The sequence below is a fragment of the Tamandua tetradactyla genome, chromosome 8 (genome assembly GCF_023851605.1).
Source record: "Tamandua tetradactyla isolate mTamTet1 chromosome 8, mTamTet1.pri, whole genome shotgun sequence".
Lineage (NCBI taxonomy): Eukaryota > Metazoa > Chordata > Mammalia > Pilosa > Myrmecophagidae > Tamandua > Tamandua tetradactyla.
The window spans coordinates 126,549,243-126,554,338 of record NC_135334.1 but is presented as its reverse complement, the minus strand read 5'-3'; the positions used below and the strand labels follow the sequence as shown (position 1 = coordinate 126,554,338).

Here is a 5,096-nt window from a genome sequence, read left to right as displayed (position 1 = left end):
ACATATTTGTGAATTTTCTGGCACTCTGCCTATTATTGATTTCCAGCTTCATTCCTTTATGATCTGAGTAATTGTTGTGTATGATTTCAATCTTTTTAAATTTGTTGAGGCTTGCTTTGTGACCCAGCATATGGTCTATCTTTGAGAATGATCCATGAGCACTTGAGGAAAAGGTGTATCCTGCTGTTGTGGGGTGTAATGTCCTATAAATGTCTGTTAAGTCTAGATCATTTATTGTAATATTCAAATTCTCTGTTTCTATATTGATCCTCTGTCTAGATGTTCTGTCCATTGATGAGAGTGGGGATTTGAAGTCTCCAACTATTATGGTAGATGTGTCTATTTCCCATTTCTGTATTTGCAGTGTATTCCTCACGTATTTTGGGGCACTCTGGCTCAGAGCATAAATATTTATGCTTGTTATGTCTTCTTGTTGAATTGTTCCTTTTATTAGTAGATTGTATCCTTCTTTGTCTCTTTTAACTGTTTTACATGAAGTCTACTTTGTTTGATATTAGTATAGCTACTCCTGCTCTTTTCTGGTTGTTATTTGCATGAAACATCTTTTCCCAACCTTTCGCTTTCAAGCTATGTTTATCTTTGGGTCTAAGATGTGTTTCCTGTAGACAGCATATAGAAGGATCCTGTTTTTTAATCCATTCTGCCAGTCTATGTCTTTTGATTTGGGAATTCAGTCCATTAACATTTAGTATTATTACTGTTTGGGTAATACTTTCCTCTACCATTTTGCCTTTTGTATTTTATATATCATACCTAATTTTCCTTCTTTCTACACTCCTCTCCACACCTCTCTCTTCTGTCTTTTCATATCTGTCTCTAGTGCTCCTTTTAGTATTTCTTGCAGAGCTGGTCTCTTGGTCACAAATTCTCTCAGTGACATTTTGTCTGAAAATGTTTTAATTTCTCCCTCAATTTTGAAGGACAATTTTGCTGGATATAGAATTCTTGGTTGGCAGTTTTTCTCTTTTAGTAATTTAAATACATCATCCCACTGTCTTCTTGGCTCCATGGTTTCTGCTGAGAAATCTACACATAGTCTTATTGGGTTTCCCTTGTATGTGATGGAATGTTTTTCTCTTGCTGCTTTCAAGATCCTCTCTTTCTCTTTGACCTCTGAAATTCTAACTAGTAAGTGTCTTGGAGAATGTATGTTTGGATCTATTCTCTTTGGGGTGTGCCGCACTTCTTGGATCTGTAATTTTAGGTCTTTCATAAGAGTTGGGAAATTTTCAGTGATAATTTCTTCCATTAGTGTTTCTCTTCCTTTTCCCTTCTCTTCTCCTTCTGGGACACCCACAACACATTTATTTGTGCACTTTATATTATCATACAATTCCCTGAGCCCCTGCTCAAATTTTTCCATTCTTTTCCCTATAGTTTCTGTTTCTTTTTGGATGTCAGATGTTCCATCCTCCAGTTCACTAATTCTAGCCTCTGTCTCTTGAAATCTACCATTGTAGGTTTCCATTGTTTTTTCATCTCTTCTACTGTATCTTTCATTCCCATAAGTTCTGTGATTTGTTTTTTCAGACTTTCCATTTCTTTTTTTGTTCATTCCTTGCCTTCTTCATGTCCTCCCTCAATTCATTGATTTGGTTTTTGAAGAGGTTTTCCATTTCTGTTTATATATTCAGAATTAGTTGTCTCAGCTCCTGTATCTCATTTGAACTATTGGTTTGTTCCTTTGACGGGGCCATATCTTCAATTTCCCTGGTGTGATTTGTTATTTTTTGCTGGCGTCTGGACATTTAATTACGTTAATTAGTTTATTCTGGAGATTGCTTTCACTTATCCTACCTAGGGTTTTCTTGCTAGATGAGTTTGTTGTCTATTTGTTCATTGGCCTTCAGTTCAGCTTTTTCTGAGCCTCTAGCTTAAGTTTTGTTTAACAGAGGGTAAATTTTCAGTTCTAATTTTCTTGTTTCTTTTCCTGCTGGAAGGTGCCTTTTCCCTCCCTACACTTAGGAGGGTCTACATAGGTATTACAGACTCCAGCCGGGTTTTCCTGGACTAAGCTGGCTTCCTTTTGGAGGGAAGGAATCACCTGCGTCAGTTTTCCCTGAGTGTGAGACCCAGCAGTTTGGAAGACTTTCCTGTGAAGTCTCTGGGCTCTGTTTTTCTTATCCTGCCCAGTATGTGGCAGTTGTCTGTCTGCGGGTCCCACCAGCAAAAGGTATTGTGGCTCCTTTAACTTTGGAAGGCTCTCCCTGCTGGTGGCATGGTGGAGACAGAGAAAAGGTTGTAGGCTGGTTTTAATGGCTTCAAATTGCTAAGCCCTGGGGTTTGAATTCCTTGAGAGAGGGATTCCACCTCAGTTGGGCTTCACGCCTCCCATCGGGAAGGTTCAGGTGGGAGATAGCCCTGAAGCAGCCTGTTTCTGCATATGTTTGGGGCAGGTGCAGCCTGTGTAATCCCACCACTGAGTCCAGAGGCAGCCAAGCCTCTGTAGAAACAGCCCCAGATGGCTCCATTTTGTCCCCTTTCCTCTTTTTCTTTTAGCCCAATAGGCGACCTCCACCTTGACCAGTTTCGCCTGAGCTGGGGGCCTATTTTTAGTAGTCAGAATTTGTTTATTAATGCCACTATTGGTGTTTGGTTGAACTCAGTCCCTGCTACTGTTAGAGACTCTTTCCTTTCCCTCTGGGAAGCTGCCTGTGTGGGAGTGATGCCGGGCGCCAGCCACCACAGCTTGGGGAACTGCTCGCGGCTTGGGGAACTCACTGTTCTGGAGACTTGCAGCTGGTCCACCTGGTCCAGACTGGGGTATGCTGTGTGTCCGGTCACTGCTGTGGCTCTTGGAGCTGTTCTGCACTGTTTCTGGTTATTTAATAGTTGCTCTGGAGGACGAACTAAAACGCATGCACATTACTAAGCTGCCATCTTGGCCCCCCTTATTGGGTAATATTTACTTCACAGTTATTTAGAGAGTACATGAGCAACTATAATAGATTAATGAAGAGGCTGTGCTTTGCTGTTGACAAAAATAGCAATGCATCCAAAGACTTTGCAGGGATAATGAGGATATGATAGGGGAACACCTATATTGTCATTAAGTTAAAATTGGAGTAATAATAATGGTACAACAAACTGCAAAGCCAAAATTGGCAATTTACTGAAATGCATTTCAAGAAAGAAAACTGAAAAAAAAGTTATATTTCACTGTTTTTGTTTGCAAACACAGTGCATGTACTTCCAGAATACTTTCTGCATCCCTGTTCACCACTATTCAAGAAGAAATTATGGAAACATCATTCCCAAGAAAGGACACAAAATCATTTGGTATGAAGGGCTTACCTGTAAGTCAAGTTGAAATGTGAGTCTAACTTTTGACAGTTTGTAGTCATCTGAAAATGTTTTAAATTAATCAATTTTCATACCTGTTTCATACTCAAATTTAATAATATGTTGTGATGTGGATGTGTTTGCTCTCATTTTATAAGTACAATGTGCATGAAGTAGGACTAGTCTTCAGATACGTGCTTTCCACTATAATAGGTTTGGATTTAAAATTCCAAATATTCATTTGTGCTTGCAAAATTTAAGATAATGTAATATAAGAACAAGATACAGAATATTGATAAGACATTTCTCATTTATTTCCAGTTAACAATAACTGGAAATGAATACTTAAATTGGCAGTTCTTTTAAAAAGATTCATTTAGCCAACAAGTGAATGATACCCTTTCTTCCTTTAAATTACAGAGGGAAATTCATTTACTTGGACACAATTTCTTTGTCATTGCCAACCACATCAACACCTTGGATATTATTCTCTTCCAAGAAAAGAAATGTGAGGATATAATTGTGTGGACTCCATTTTCAGAGGATATTGCCTTGAGGACATACACATATGAAGAGAAATGTCTACGTTGCCATCAGATTTGGAGCCATGCAGGATTCAGAGGAATGATATGACTGGGGTCACCGTGGTCATACTGATGGGCTTCGTGGGTGACAGTGAGCTGCAAGTCTTCCTATTTTTATTATTTGTAGTGATTTATCTCTTTACTCTGGTAGGATCTGGGGGACTTGGTTATATTGGTCATTGGGGATTCCTGGCTCCACAATCTGATGTATTAGTTTCTGGGTGTGTTGTTATTCTAAGATGCCTGCTATCCTTCAGTTGTTACCCCTAAAATGTTAGTCAATTTCTTGGCAGTGAATAACACCATTTCATTTCTTGAATGTGACACACAGATGTTTCTGTTTGTTACCTTTTGGAATGTTTTCTGTTGGCTGCAGTGTCTAATGCTCACTGTGTAGCAATCTACAGCCCACTGCTGTGCTCAGTTAACATGTCTCGCCAAGTCTACATGCCATTCATCATTACTTCCTATGTTGGAGACATTTCAGATGCTGCATTACACGCAGTGGCCACTTTTAGCCTTTCCTTCTGTGCATCTATTGAAGCTACACATGTCTTTTGTGACATCCCTCCACTCCTTACTATTTCTTATTCTGACACATCAACCACCTTCTACTCTTCTATTTTGTGGGCCTTATTGAAGTAACCACTATATTAATTGTCTTGATTTCCTATAGTTTTATTCTGTTGGCCATTCTGAACCTATGTTCTGTGGAACGGAGGGAGAAATTTTTTTCTGCATGTGGCTCTCACCTAACTGATTTGTCAATTTACCATGGGACAATCCCCTTCATGTATGTGAGGCCAAAGACCAGCTACTCTTTGGACCACAACATGATACTGTCAGTATTTTACACCACTGTGATCCCATACTGAATCCCCTCATCTACAGTTTGAGGAACAAAGATGTTAAAGATGCAATGAAAAAACAGTTTGAAAGAAAGACGTTCATAAATAAAGTACCATTATAGCATTGAGTAAAACTTAAAAGAATGTTAGATATCAATCCATAACTCCATGATCAGAATCTAAGGAAAAAACTTCTAAGTAGTGTTCATATATCTTAGAATATTCTAAAGAAAATATTAATTTGTCCTGTCATACACCATTTTACATATATAAATAAATTGCATCATCTGTATGCCAACAATTTTGTTTAAATTGATCCATAGTAAATATCCATTGATGAAATTATATTGGTATTATTAGT

At 38.4% G+C, this 5,096-nt stretch overlaps 1 pseudogene; it reads left to right on the top strand.

Annotated features, from left to right (window-relative positions):
• Nucleotides 1-3,770: 3,770 nt before the first annotated feature.
• Nucleotides 3,771-4,857, top strand: LOC143645300 (olfactory receptor 5T1-like; annotated as a pseudogene).
• The last annotated feature ends 239 nt before the right edge of the window (nucleotides 4,858-5,096 follow it).